General features: G+C 38.4%; 1 protein-coding gene across 2 annotated transcripts in view; it reads right to left on the bottom strand.

Moving 5' to 3' along the window:
• Positions 1–16585, bottom strand: part of schip1 (schwannomin interacting protein 1) — a 344140-nt gene that overhangs the window by 151020 nt on the left and 176535 nt on the right. The gene's annotated exons all lie outside the window — the stretch shown is intronic.

The raw sequence follows: 16585 nt of genomic DNA, 5'->3' as shown, positions 1-16585 counted from the left end.
GCATCATGAAACAAAAAACACAACAAAGGACACCCAGAACTGTTGAGCAGCTAGAATCCAGTATCAGACACATATAGGACAACATTCCTCTTCCAAAATTCATTAACTGGTCTCCTCACTTCCCAGATGTGAACTTTACCCTGTTCCAAATTTTTTGAGACATGTTGCAGCCATCCAAGTCTAAATTAGCTTTTTTTTTTTTTTGCCTTAAAATTTTATATATTTTTAGTTAAAACATGTAATGTTTTTTTTATGTTTTATTGTGAATATGGAATTAGGCTATTTGCAAATCATTGCATTCTCTTTTTATTTACATTTTACCACAGTTTAAACTTTCTGGAGTAAACACTTGAAGTCTGTGCAGCTCCGGTGAAAAACGCAGCTCTGAATGGACAATTTCATGGTTTATTCAGTCGCATTAGTGACAAACTCAAAGATGAAGAGTAATGAAGACATTACTATGACTTGATTGAGATTCCAGCATCCAGCAGTGTTCCATGGTTGCTCATATACTATTCAGCTCATGTTCTATGCTTAGGAACAGAGTGTCTGTGGAGAAAAAAAAACTTCTATCCGTGCCCTGCTGTGCCCTGCATGCTGTATGTATCAGGGATCAGGGAGCAAGTCAACGGACATGTCGCTGTGGGATCTATTTCTCTCCTTTCTTCATCCTGAATAAAGAGTGTGAGTGAGACTGACTTGTGCCATGCCTCATACACAAGCTGTCCCAGGAGCGATTGAAAGATTTTCTCTTTAGCCATGAGAAAAAAAAAGATAATGTTCTCAACCTTGCATTAAAGCGCCGCTATTATTGTGCAGGCAGGCGGTGTAGAGTGTAAAGAAGAAAGCTAAGCAGACAAGTGAAGAGAAAGTGAGTGAGAAAGAGAAAGAGAGGGGGATGTAATGAAAAGCAGAAATAGGAATGATCACTCTGGATGACCTGCTAACGCTACTATTTTTAAGGGCCGGCAAGAAATGTCAAGGCAGCCCTAGAGAGTCATGCTGATTAATGAAGAGAGCACCGTGCTTACACACACACACACACACACACACACACACACACACACACATACATCCCCTACGCCACAAGCATCCTCTCACTCACTTAGTTTAGACACACTGGATCTCATTTTGCCAGCTTGCGCCCCGAGGCTTTTCGAGCAGCTCTGTGTTTAGTAGGTCTGAGCTGAACTGATGGGAAAAGAATTGCAGCACCGTTAATAATAAACTTTTATACGTGGATCACAGTTCGTAAAACGAACGCGGCTCAATTTGTGTTACGGAGGCTGAATAGAAGAAAAAAAAATCAAAGGGCATCTGCACTCCTTTTTTTGGTTTATCGATTCAATTATTGACGTTGGTAGCCGCTAACAATAGATCTGATGCTGCCATTTTTTATATCTCTCGACCACGGCTGGCAATTTGGACTGTCAATAAAGTGTAAAAAAAAATAAGCAAAAAATAAAATAAAATAAAACATTTATGAGTGTTTTAAGGCCAATGTGAGGGGTATATATAGTTGTTCAGTTGCTTTCACCTGATCTGGAATCAATACTGCACTACAGCAAAACAGTAGTTTTACACACAAATACACAGTTTCAGAGGATCAACACAACGCCTAAGCCTGAACATGAGAGCCTGACAATGAGACACACAGAATCAGGAAACCTGAGCATAAGAATGGTGTTTTTCTCAAAACCCCACTTCCCATTTGTTATTAAAATAACCTCCCCACTAGAATTTGGAGTGATGTCAGATACTGATGTAAGGTGTGGAGGACTGGGGTCCAATTAGAGGCCACTCAAATTCTTTCAGTCCATCCCATGGAAACTATATCTTCATAGAGCTGACTATGTGCATTGTCATGCTGGAACAGGTTTGGGTCTCCTATTTCAAGTTAAGGGAAACTTTAATTCGACCACTTCCAAAGACAATTGTGTGCCTCCAAATTTGTGGTAATATGAAATAGAAGGGTATCTGCAAAAGTGAAAAGGACTAGTTTATAAGTCTGTGCTAAAACCTGCTTTGTTGTATGGCTTCGAGAAAGTGGCATTGACAAAAAAAAGACAGGAGGCGGAGCTGCTGGTGGAGTTCAAGATGCTGAGATTTTCATTAGGAGTGATGAGGATGGACAGGATTAGAAATGTATTCATAAGCAGGACTGCTCAGGTAAAACGTTTTGGAGAAAGGGACACGAGGTGTCTCGGTAGACGAATGCTATGGATAGAGCCGGCTGGCGGAAGGAAAACAGGAAGGCCAAGGAGGAGGTGGTGAGGAAAGACAAGGAGATGGTTGGTTTGAAAGAGGTAGATGTAAAGGACAGGGTGATATGAAGATGGATGTTTTGCTGTGACGATCCCTAAAGGGAGTAACTACTAGAAGAAGAGTTTGAGGAAGAACTAAATATGGCTGAAGAAGTCAGGTGACCTAATACTTTTGCATATATAGTGTTCCACTGCATAAAATTCCATAACTGCACCTTGGACGGCAAGTTCATACTCAAGACAAATCACAAGTTGATAATATTGTATGCTGGAATAAATGTGTTATTGTTTTCTATAGAAACACTTTGTTCGATAAGACTTTACATTTAAAAGACATTTTGAAAATACATTACAAGACAAGAATAATATGTTCTTTATCAATCAGAAATGTTTGATTCTTAATGGACTTAAGTTTTGGGACACCTGACTTTTTATACACATAGATAAATAGAATCCATATTGCTACACTGATGTAAAGACTTTACGCATTGTGCAGAACATAATCTGAGTAAGAATTGGAGACTTTGCTGAAACAAGGCAATCCTGGTTCGTGAAATGAGCATTTCTGTGTGTGTGTCTCGAACGTGACGTAGGAAATACACCTGCTGTATTCAACACAGCTGAACACAGGCATGTCAAACAGATCAAAACAAGTTCCAGGACTGTATGAATGGATGGATGGATGGATGGATGGATGGATGGATGGATGGATACAGTACATAGACTGTAACCAAAAAGATGGAGGCACACAATTGTATAAAATATCCTACAAATTTTCCCATAACTTGAACAATAAGACCAAAATCTGTTCTAGCATGCCAATGCCCTTGTGCATGAACTCAGCTCCATAAATACATGATTTACATGGGAACACCTTTGGGATAAAGTGGAACACTGACTGCACCCCAGGCCTCATCACTCTACATCAATACCTGACTTAACTAACCCCCTTGTAGCTGAATGAGCACAAATCTCTACAACCACAATCCAAAATCCAGTGAAACATCTTCCAAGAACAGTGGAGATTACTATAACAGTAAATACGGAATGGCATGTTCAGGAAGCAACAATGAATCTTATAATCAGGTGTCCATAATTTTGTCCATGTATTGTAGGATAATTAGAAATGCAGACATTGCTCATACAGTTGCATGAGAGTGTGTTTTCTCTTGTTCACAGTTACACCCTGTGCATTCGATCATTATTAATAAATAGCCCTTAATGAACAGCATGTCAAGCACATTTATTTGCATCCTGTCTCTTATTCCAACACATGTTCATTACAAGCCCTATGTGATAACAAAGGTACAAAATAATATACATTATTTACTTCAAATCAATCATTGAAATCCCACTGGAGCTTTATGTTGCTGTATAGACTTATCTTGTTCCGATAGATATGTGGATGAATCAGCGCTGAGGTCAGCACAGACTATGCAGGGTCTAAGAGATAGGACTGGATTATTAGTAGGGGAAGCAATGCACTGCGATAAGCGATTAGACAGAAAGAGTTTCAGGCGTCTCTACAATGCCAGTGTTTGCAAACGTGCAGGATTTGGAACTAAAAATGGTTACTTGCAAATGAGTCTTACAGAGGCGTATTACAAATATAACACACACACACACTATTTATATCTAGCAAGTAGGGCTTTTATTTGCACATTATACTGTGCTATTTTTGGAGCATGTTGTAAGTCTGAATGGTTATTTGTGCATTTCAAATTTGAAACGTTCGGACACAGTTTTACTGCTGCATTTTTAAATACACAAACGAATCACAGCATTTAAACACAAGCTGTTGTGACCCTCCATTGAGGGTCTTTCACTCCAATTCCTGTAATCCATATATTCATTAGTGGCGGGTCGTTCCTGAACGATTCGTTCATTAAGAACGAGTCTTTAATGTGACTCAGAAGAAAAAGAAATCTCAAAGAGTGATTCGTTCATTTTCTTCTGGACGCGCATGAGCGAAGCATCGCAAGATCTCAGTAGGTTATGTACAAGAAACAGCATTGAGTAGAGTCTACTCGTCCGAGTCTCTGTCTTTTATAATGTGACTCCTATAGATGCTACCCAAACTTATTATAAACAAAGCATGTTTATCATAATTTGTCCTTAGCTTTGAGTAAAACACATGAGGTGGAGATGGAGGTAGCAAAACTGAAGATGCTGAGATTTTCAGTGGGAGTGACGAGGATGGACAGGATTTGAAAAGAGTTTATTAGAGTGGCATGTAGGATGTTTGGGAGACAAAAGTGAGAGAAGCCAAATTGAGATGGTTTGGACATGTGCAGAAGAGGGACATGAGGTATATCGGTAGGAGAATGCTGAGGATGGAGTCGCCAGAAAGGAGGAAAAGAGGAAGGCCAAGGAGGAGGTTTATGGATGGGGTGAAGGAAGACATGCAGGTAGTTGGTTTGAAAGAGGCAGATGTAGAGGACAGGGTGTATGGAGATGGATGATCTGCTGTGGCGACCCCTAATGGGAGCAGCCGAAAGAAGAAAAAGGAGAAGATAATTTGTCCAAATACTTTTGTACATAACATATATAATGTTCAAAGGCAGATGAATTCTTCCTTGAAGGATTGTCAAAGGGACTCTTCTTCAAAATCTTTCTGTAGGTATAAAACCTTTTGACATGTCACCCACAAATTGTATTTGCACCTCTCCACAAACACACACACACAGACACGTGCACCTGCACATGCCGTCGACACTCAATTGCACCACGCAGCTTTGTGCTCCTGTGCCAGCCGCCTCTGATCACGAGTAACCTGCACATTACCCCCAGACGGCTGGGTTTCCTTTTGCCAGTGCACACGCCAGGGTCATGCAATATTTATCATTCGAAACAACAGGTGAATGGCGGCATGGTGGGGTGTGAGTGTGTGAGCATGTGTGTTTGTGTATCTCTGTTTGTATGTGCCTTTAAAGAACGCAATGACAGCACACGTGTGCAACGTGTGCTGATTCTGACATCACTGCTGCACCGTGACCCATGAGGATACAGCTTCAGCACATACTCCATTCACACACCGACACACGCAATCACTCTCTGTCAGGAATAATAAGCAACATCAAGTCACACATGATCTTTCACACACACGCCCATATACACACACTCCTCAAACGTATAATAAAATTAGCTACCATTAAGTTTGTGTATTTGGTTGTGTGTGTGTGTGTGTGTGTGAAAGTGTGTGTGTGTGTGTGTCTGTGTGTGTGTGTGTGTGTGTGTGTGTGTGTGTGTGTGTGTGTCTTCCTACAATTCCAATAACCTGATCAAGCACATTATGAAGGTTAAATAGGATCCAATGTAAATATACAGACCTTAGCATGCGTATACTTTCCTTTATATTGCATTCTATTATTGCATTTTATACAATATATGAAAAAGTATTAGGACACCTGACTTTTCCAGCTACATATGGTTCTTCCCCCAAAAATGTATTGTGGATGTCTTTGGATGTGAAATTTTCCATTCACTTTAACGACTAGACCCGAACCTTTTCCAGCATGACAATGGTCCTGTTCACAAAGCTAGCTCCATGAAGATATGGTTTATATGATTTGGATGGAAGAGCTTGACCTAAACCCTATTGAACACCTTTGGGACACCCCAAACCTCATCGCCCTCCATAAGTTCCTGACTTTACAAACGCAATGTGGCTGGATGAGCAAAAATCTCCCCAAAATCCAGTGAAGCATCGCCTCAGAAGATTGGACGTCACTATAAGGGCATATACGGAACATTCTACCAGAATGCTCTTTCAAGCTTTCGCTGTCCATTTCTTGTGTATTTCTTGTGTATAATGTCTTGCTGCATGTGTCTTAAAAAGCATAAAAAACTAGGTGTTTCAAAAAGTTTGACAGGTGCTATAACTTGTACGCATTTATTACAAGGATTTAATGATCCCAATCTCCGTTTTTACAACCTGATTCTAGATATCAAGTGTTACATTATTAAAGAGAGATTGATTTATACAAAGATATGGCAAATAATTGTGGCTAAACCACTACAAAACGAGGCATCTAGCCAGTGCTAACATTTAACATATAACCATTAGCATCAAATTTTTAAGTGCAGGTCTACTTAAAGTGGGCAGTAACTCCTCTAGTCCACTGATCCACTGAGGATGTGTGTGTGTGTGTGTGTGTGTGTGTGTGTGTGTGTGTGTGTGTGTGTGTCCATTTTGCCTGAGGAGCTGTCTAATCCGTTGCCTGCTGAGGCAAGCTTTTACCTCCTCCTTCAATAAACATGAACCTTAGGAAAACCCTTGACCCATGCTTAATATCTCTCTCTCTCTCTCTCTCTCTCTCTCTCTCTCTCTCTCTCTCTCTCTCTCTCTCTCTCTCTCTCTCTCTCTCTCTCTCTCTCTCTCTCTCTCTCTCTCTCTCTCTCTCTCTCTCTCTCTCTCCCTCTTCCTTTTCTGTCAGTGTCCATCTCTACACTGTCATGCCTGGTGTAATATCTCATTGTAATGGTGATGGGAGACTTGCCGGATCTCAGCTCTGAGATTTCATTGTGGCCATCACTCAAGGGCTCTCTCTGGAAGCCCACTCATTCTACTGCTTTTTCCTTTATCTCCTTCCGTCCACCATTTTCTCCAACCGGCTTTCAGATCCAAAGCTTGGCAAACCTTCAAACTAAATTCAAACTCCAACTCGAAAACACAAAAAGAAAATCTCAAGTTTTCTATACTAATAGAAAGATTTCTTATGATTTAAATGACATTCAAACGTATCTACTGTAGAATTTTGCTTAGTAGCCTTTACTGCACTTATCCTTATATATCAGTCATTTTTAATAAACCACCAATTCAATATTAATGTTTAGATAGATAGATAGATAGATAGATAGATAGATAGATAGATAGATAGATAGATAGATAGATAGATAGATAGATAGATAGATAGATAGATAGATAGATGGATGGATGGATTGATGGATGCTTTACATTGGTTGGCTTGTAAGATCTTGAGTAGCCTGCTATGGAGCTCTGACCTCAACCCTAGTGAAAACCTTTGGTATGAATTGAAGTGCTGACTGCACTGCAAGTACATGACTTTAATAACACCCTTGTGGCTCAATGTGCACAAATCTCCACCTACACACTCCAAAATCTAGTGGAACTTCTTCTCAGAAGAGTGGAGGGAATTTTAAAAATAAATGGGAATTAAATGTGGAATGAGATATTCATGAAAAAAATCGTATTGGTCAGGGGTGCACAAACTTTTGTCAAGTCAAGTCAAGTTTATTTCTATAGCGCTTTTCACAACAGACATTTTCTCAAAGCAGCTTTACAGTAATCAACAGTCAAGATGAACGGTGTGCATTTATCCCTGATGAGCAAGCCTTGACTGCGGCAAGGAAAAACTCCCTTAGATGTTATGAGGAAGAAACCTTGAGAGGAACCAGACTCAAAAGGGGAACCCATCCTCATTTGGGTGACATCAAGAGTTTGATCATAAATCTTTCAACAATACAGAACATTGGAGAGAGAGAACTAACATGAGCACTGGAGTGTAAGATTATAAGTAATGTTCTTTCTACAGTCTTATACAGTCATTATGGTTAGTAGCTCCTAGTTTTATGAGCTCAACATTTGTGATCATCACAGATCCAGCATCAGCTTCTCCATGCAATAGCCATTAAACACTACAGGAGGTCCAATGTCAAAATCACACATGTAGTGGGATCCAATTGGCACTGGTACGTCTCCAGATGGTTCGGGATGTTTGCAAGTTCGGCATCTACTTCTTCAAAGGTCCATAATCTTCATGAGGTGGGACGTGACTGGATTTCTTTAACTATTCATTGTTTTAGACATAAATAATTCATGAAAATACTACTGTCACGCAGATCTACCCATGTAAATGCAAATGCATTGGTCATTTTATTGACCAGAAACTGCCAAGTAAACAGTAAAAGCACAAAGAAGTGTATGATAATGTAGGTGTGTCATGATTGCTAGTTCTGTTTAGACGCTAGTTGTAAAAGCATCAATTTCACAGGAAAACCTTTTCCCAAAAAGCGTCTTCCATAGTCATGCAGTTCACTTCAATGATGTAATTGATAGATTGGGAAGGTTGTATGTAAGGTTGTGTGGTTAAGGCATTGGACTCTGGATCAGAAGGTCATAGCACCACCAAGCTGCACCACCAAGCTGCTAATGCTTGAGCAAAGCCCTTAATCCTCAACTGCTCAGTTGTAAGTCGCTCTAACATCAAAATTAACACAATATAAGTGGTACCACAAATGTGTGCACATGTACTGTAAGGGTGTGTACTGACGCTGTGCTAGCTTCAGATCCCACAATGGAAAATTCTGGCCAGACACAACAGTGTTTGAATGTAATCCAGACACAACAAGACTTATTGTAGGGGAGGCACCCCAGCAAATGATCAATGGGGTTGGACAAGACAAAGCTGGAAGAAGACAAAACATAAAAAATCAAACGGAAAATGATTTCAAAAATATATTTTTTTATATCTACTTTCAAAGAATGTTTCTAATTCATCAGAGATTATTCATTTAATTTTGGAGACTGTTGCCATATATCTGTAGCATTGCTCAATAAAATCTTTATTAAGTGGCTCACACATACAGACAGACACAGACACACACACACACACACACACACACACACACACACACACACACACACACACACACACACACACACACACACACACACACACAGAACAATTATCGTATTCAAACGCCACCTGAGAGCCTTTTCACGCTTTTTTTATTCGTCTTCAGCAGAATCCCTCAATCATATGTGTGTGTTCAGTTTTCTGAATGCCCCCAGGGCTAGTGAAGAGAGGGAGGAAAAGAGGCAGAAGGGAAGACAGAGGGTTGGGTTATGGGTGAGACGGGCCACACACGAGTGTCGGATGGCACATTATGGATGACTTCATTTAGCTTTTATTAAATGTGCACATCCCTGGGCAAAAACCTCCCCTTATTCGTTCTTTCTTTCTTTCTTTCTTTCTTTCTTTCTTTCTTTCTTCTTTCTTTCTTTCTTTCTTTCTCTTTCTTTCTTTCTTTCTTTCTTTCTTTCTTTCTTTCTTTCTTTCTTTCTTTCTTTCTTTCTTTCTTTCTGTCTTTCTTTCTTTCTTTCTGTCTTTCTTTCTGAAACTCAAAATGAAAAGAAAAAGAGAACAGAGTTGTGACTAAAGCAAGGGCTTTGTTTTGGCTGTGTTTTAACATGGTTGTTGATATAACCAGTTGAGACCAGTACTCCTGTGCACTCCAGGTTTTTCCTCTCTATGTAACTACTTACACTATATGATAAACGTTTGTGGACACCTGACCATGAGATGTCCGTTTTGAACATCACACTCCACATTTAGTCCCAATTTGCTGTTATAATAACCTCCACTGTTTTCTGTTCTTGAAGAGGCCTGGGGTTTCAGTTAGCGTTCCAATTCATCAAAAGCGTTCAATAGGGTTGAGGTCAGAGCTTTATATCAAGCCGCTCAAGATCTTCCACTGCAACCCATGTTGGCTCTGTGCACGGCAGCACTGACATGATGGAACAGGTTTGGGTCCTTAGTTCAAGTGAAGAGAAAATTGAATGCTTCCGCATCCAAAGGCATCCTATGCTATTGTGAAAGAATCACATATGACTGGAAAAAAACTGATTCTGGTATTCTGGTTTGATTCTGGTATTCAATAATGATCTTTGAAACAAGTTATGTTTCTACTACATATTCTGTTTTCTTTATTTTCAGCCTATGTTGTTTTTTTTTAAATGTCAATTTAAAGCCTAAACTTCAATAATGGCAATGATACTGGATACTACTTTTATTAATGCTAAACAAATATTGCATGGCAAAAACTTACATCAGAGAAAAAAAAAAAAAAAAAAAAAATATATATATATATATATATATATATATATATATATATATATATATATATATGAATGACCATATCAAGAATTACACTATTTTTCACAAATAATTCGATATGTGGTGAAAACTCCATACCAGTCCCTCTGAATTAACTGTTAATATTGATGTATCAGAATCCTATGATTTTAATATACCAGTTCATCAATCAGGTGTGTACATTATATGATTGATTATGCAATAATTATGAAACTATTAATGAATTATTAATGTATAGTAATGAGTCAGTAAATGAACCTAGTCAATGGATTTAAGTTTAAGGACTCCTTTCTTTTCAATGAATTTAAAAATAAATTATTAAAGGCATTTTGTTACCTAATATAAAACATGCGACTTATTAACTTAGTGCATTTTAGTCACCATGATGTGTCACTCTCAAAGAAACAGGACTTTTCATGGGGCATAAAACCCATATTTTTGATTAGCATTATATACACCACCAAAAGAGATTGGTTAACAAAGTACAATACTTAGTTACTGTACTCTATAAAGATTTTTTTTTTCTTCTTTGAGATGTTACTTTTAAAGGCGCTGCATAAAATTACTATTATTATTATTATTATTATTATTATTACTTAAGTAGACTCTTCTGGAATCAGTACTTTATTTAACTATTAATTTTTCGGACATTTTACTTTTACTCATTCAATTTTCAAACAAATATCTGTACTTTCTACTTCTTTCATTTTCAAACCAGACTCATTACATTTGCTCTATTTGGTGACATCATCAATATATTTTTTTTCTCATTTTTCTTCTCAATATTTTTTTAGCCCATCAAGCTACTTTTCCTCATTGCGCCGCTTTTTCAATCTACCACTGGTGTATCATTTCCTGGCTCTCGCGCACCACAGACTTAGGCTAATGGCTACTTTTTATTGAGGTACATGTCAGAGCCGAAAATTCTTGAGTGAAAAAGTGTAGTCAGTACTTCAACTTTCAAAATCTCTGATCACTAATGACTCATGTGGAGATTCATGACATTACAAATCACTCTCACTAAGTGTGAAGACTGGGTTAAATATGTACACACAGACTCTTACTGCTTCTTATGGCAAATTTGGAGGCTGTATGGAACTGTATAGAACTGTATAGAATGTTCCTATGGGACCCAAACTTGTTCCAGCATGATGTGTACAAAACCAGCTCCATGAAGATATGGTTTACATTTCTTGGAGTGGGATTTCCTGGCATGCTTTAGAGCTCTGACCTCAACCCTATTGTGCACCAATGGGATACAATGCTAAGTGCACCCCAGGCCTCCTCACCTCACCTACATCAGCACCTGACTTTACTAACACCCTTGTGGCTGAATGAGAACAAATTCACCACAAGCGCACTTCAAAAATCAAGTGGAACATCTTAACAGTAGACTGGAGGTTATTTCCTAAAATATATACAAATCTGCAGGACAGGTTTTCACAACCTTTTTGTAATATATTGCATATACAATGAGCTCTGAAAATAGTTCCAAAGATGATTCAGTAGTTTAAAAATCTCATTCTCTGGCAAATTCTTGGTCTGTCCCAGCAGAATGAAGCTTTGTATGGTCTATTAGAGGCAGCGGACATTTTAATGCCTGTGTTTCTCAGAGGCCCTTAATGACCAGCACAGTATACAGTATACTGTATAATATTAACTACCACAATCAAGTCAGGCAGCTGGAAAATGATGTGTGGCACTAAACAGGATGTAAAAAGGTCCTTAATGGGGCATTAAACTGGTTATATCTGTATAGGGCTCTCAAGAGTGAATTTATTTTGCCATTGAAAAATGAATTATAAAGAGAAGCAAAGTATTATTTGGTTTCTGTCGATCAATCTTGTTTTGATCTGCACTCTGTTTTTATGAAAGGAAAACCTATACAATCCGTACAGCACTTAATTTACTTATAGGGGCCGCTGAGTTTATTGGAAAATTGGCTTATTTCTGACTAATACTGGAAATAAATACTTCATTAATATGGGGCAAGCATTATATATTAAAAGCATGAGTCAAACCTGAATCAAGCATTTTAATCAGCTACACCATGACGCACAATAATACAGAAATAGACCTAATAAACTATTATTATAGCTTCCTTTAAGTATGCATTAAGTGACATTTAAGGTATTAAATACACAATATGGACAAAAGTTTGTGAACACCTGATCATAAGATGTGCATGTTCTATTTTGAACATCCTGATCCACATCTAGATTTGTTTACTATTATAATAAGCTCAACTCTTCTCAAGAAGATGTTCCATTACATTTCTGAGACCGATTGTTGAGCCACATCATCATTAGTAAAATCAGTACTGATGGAGGTAAGGTGAGGAGGTCTGGGGTGCAGTCAGCATTCCAATTCATCCCAAGGGTGCTAAGTACGGTTGAGGTTAGTGCTCTATGGCAGGCCATTCAAGATCTTCCACTCTAACCCATGTAAACCATATCTTCATGGAGATCAGTAGGTGCAAAAGAGCAGTGTCAGCTGTAAAAGGATTAAGTGTAGTGGTTAAAGTAGAGGGAATGTTAGAAGAATGTTACAGCATCCAAAGACATCCTATACAACTGTATTCCTCCGACTTTGTGCTAACAGTTGGGGAAGAGCCACACCTGGCTAGAAAAGTCAAGTGTCCCAATACTTTTGCTCATATTGAGTATATACATATGACTTATCAAATTATCGTCCTGTTATATATATATATATATATATATATATATATATATATATATATATATATATATATATATATAAAAACAGGACGATAATTTGATGTAAAATCAACGGCTGTGTGAAGAACAGCTTAGAGTCATCTTTCTCGCTCTGGAGAAGCTCTGTGTTCTACCTGACTGACACCAGGAATTATTATGCTAAAAGGGCACGCTTTAAACTTGCACAGCTCTATATGTAGGACATTCTTATCAGTTTTATTTAAAATATAGGCCTTTTTCATTCTTATCATCATGCTATAATTATATATAATTTGTCCAGCCCATCATCTGATATGCTTGTTAGGTAATTTGTTAATGAATGAAATTAGGCTTTGCACAGTCACACGGGGTAGAACTTAAAACATATATTATGGTAATAAATGTTATTTCATTCTTGTACTAAACATACATCATCAGTGGCCTGCTATAGAGCTCCGATCTCAACCTTACTGAACACCTTTGGATGAATTAGAAATTAATCCATCCAGTGAATCCAGCACTTCTTCATCTTTCTCTTTTGGCTGCTCCTGTTAGGGGTCACCACAGTGGATCATCTGTCTCCATATTATCTTGTCCTCTATATCTGCCTCTTTGAAACCAACCACCTGCACGTCTTTCCTCACCACATACATAAACCTCCTCCTTGGCCTTCCTCTTTATTTTCATCCTCAGCATTCTTCTCCCGATATACCCCAAGTCCTTCCTCTGACCAAACCATCTCAATCACGCCTCTCTCACCTTGAGGACCATGAGTGTAGGACCATGAGTGGTCATATATATACTGTATATGCTTTGTTTCAGGGTCCACTACCAATACTCAATCAACTGGTTCTAAAAATATATTTAAATATATTTGCTAGGAATGCTAAATTCTCTGTGTGTAAACATTGAATCTGACTAAAACTTCACAGAAAATCATTGTGTTTTGTGCAAACAGCATCCAGCAGAATGCATTACAGTTGAATATTACATCCAGAAGAAGCGAACAGAGTCCTGTATATTCCATTTACGGACAATACCTCTGTCTGCTTTTTGTTCAGTGCCTACCTCAATACCATATGGTTAAACTGAATGATTTGAAAGCGGCTAAAAGATAACACTAGCAAGGAATGCAATCACTGTATAAGGAGTGAGAAACCGAAAAAAAAAAACTACTATACAAAGACTATAAAAGCTCACAGGAAGGTGAGACGGAGAATCCGCAGCTCAGGAGACTGGATCTCGTCTAAACTCTACTAATGCATAATAAGGTAGTGTATCAATTAATGCATTCAACCTTTGTGCTCTCAATTCATCTCTAGTGGGATGTCGGCATCATTTTCTTTGAGATATTTCATCCCTCTGTCTCTCTCACTCGTTCTCTATCTTTTTTTTCCATCGCTCTATAACATGCATAAGGTATAAACCTGTAAGGCCAGATGTATATGTCCTTGGCCCAGACCTTCATTGTTTTCCTGTGAATATTGATGAAGGTCTGTGCCTTGGGGGCTCTCAGAGGAAGGGATAAATGAAAATCAATAATGGCAGAGAAAAAGCTAAAAGAATGTCATTCTACCACGACATAGACTACCCTTTAGACTAATGGCCCCTGCTCAAGAGGAGATTACTTCCAGCACGTCCACCCACGATATTATGGTGACAAAGCTTTTAACATCCTATTACAGGCAATATGAATGAGCAAAGAGTACAAATAAGCACACGTAGCAAACCTTCTATGTTTCCTGCTTTTTACATTGAAATCTTTTTTATTATCACAACATTCTTTTCCTAATAAATGCAGCTAACTCCTCAATATAGGCAAAAGGATTTAAAACTATCCAGATTGTCCAATTCTGTAGCCTGTGTTTAACTAACAGTAGAAGAACTTAATGAGATTTGCAACCCATCTGCCCCTAAAGTTCAATATGGTGAGCATTCTGAGATCCTTTTCTGCTCCCCACAGTTAAAAAGAGTGATTATTTGAGTTACTTTAGACCTCTTGTCAACTCAAACCATTCTGCATGCTCTCTGACCTCTGCAAAAGACAGCCAGTAGATGAACCTAATGAGACCTATTTTTGCAACCTATCTGGTCCCAAAGTATAGCATTCTGAGATGCATTTCTGCTCAACACAGTTAAAAGGAGTGATTATTTGAGTTACTTTAGACTTCTTGTCAACTCAAACCATTCTGCATGTTCTCTGAAATTTGAGTGGCAGTGGATGAGCCCAATGAGATCTACTTTTGCACTTCTTTTCAGCCACGAAAGTTCGATATGGTAAGCATTCTGAGATGCTTTTCTGCTTCTCACAGTTGAAAAGAGTGATTATTTTGGTTACTCTAGACTTCTTGTCAACTCAAACCAGTCTACTTGTTCTCATCTGACCTCTGCACACCGAAATACCAGTCACTAGGGTTTTTTTTGCATCATGTTTAGAGAAATGCTGTGTATGAATATTGGTTAAGATGTTGGAGTTCAAACCCCAGCATGACCAAGCTGCCACTTCTGGGCCCTTGAGCAAGGCCCTTAACCTTCAATTACTCAGCTGTATAATTGCATAATTATAAGTCAGTCTGGATGAGGGAATCTGCCAAATGCAACTGTGAAAGAAACAAACTGTCAGATAATGAAGCTAAAACTCACATGTGCCTCATTATCATCAGTCTGCTTTTATTTGTGTCTCTTTGGTCTTTTTTGGCATAATCTGAAAGAAAAAGAGGCTGAGCTAGCAGTTGCAACACACACACACACACACACACACACACACACACACACACACACACACACACACACATATACCATAAACAGGATAGGAATTTGAAATTGCAGTTTTTTGTAGGTGAGCTTAAAAAATAGACTTAATAAACAAAAATCCAAAGTTCAGCTAACATTCCATCTGTCTCCCTTAAACAAGATAAAACAGGCGTATATAGTTAAGTTATTTATTACTCATATTTAAAAAAATATGTGCTTATATTAGTAAAAGAATTGTGAGTCTGCTGAATTGTTAATATAGTTTGTGTTCATTTTAGGACCACTGTCAATGGATCATATTCAGGTTATAAGACTGTGCTGAGACCTGCTATGTTGTATAGGGGACAGGGTAGGAAATGAGTTTGTTAGTGGGACCCTGCAGGTAGGATGTTTTGAAGACAAGGTGAGAGAGGTCCGATTGAGATGGTTTGTTCATGTACTGAGGAGTGATGGGGTATGATCTGTGGAAGAATGGTAAGGCTGGAGGTTGCAGACCGAAGGAAAAGAGGAAGACAAAGGAGGGGGTTTATGGATGTGGTCAGGAAAGACATGCAGGTGGTTGGTTTCGAAGAAGTAGATGTAGAGGACAGTGGTATGAAGTAGAAGAAGAAGTATGTAAGTATACTATACAGAGAAAAGTATTGGGACAGCAGCCATATGTGGTTCTGTTTACACAAATTTGAGGCACACAATTGAATATCTTCAAAAGCATGGCGTTAAAACCTGTTCCAGCATGACATGAAGATATGGTTTGGATTTAAATGGAAGACCTCAACCCTCCTGAACACCTTTTATTATGAACTGAAACACTGATTGCACCCCAGCACACTCCAAAATCGAGTGAAACACCTTCCCAGAGTAGTGGAGCTTATTCTAACAGCAAATGGGGACTAATTGTAGAACTGTATTTATTGTATAGTTGCAGCCTGTGATTGAAAGAGAAAAATCTACTTAACATGCAAAATGATGCCAG

Source organism: Silurus meridionalis, chromosome 20 (assembly GCF_014805685.1).
Source record: "Silurus meridionalis isolate SWU-2019-XX chromosome 20, ASM1480568v1, whole genome shotgun sequence".
Taxonomy (NCBI): domain Eukaryota; kingdom Metazoa; phylum Chordata; class Actinopteri; order Siluriformes; family Siluridae; genus Silurus; species Silurus meridionalis.
This window is presented reverse-complemented; position numbering and strand designations above follow the sequence as displayed.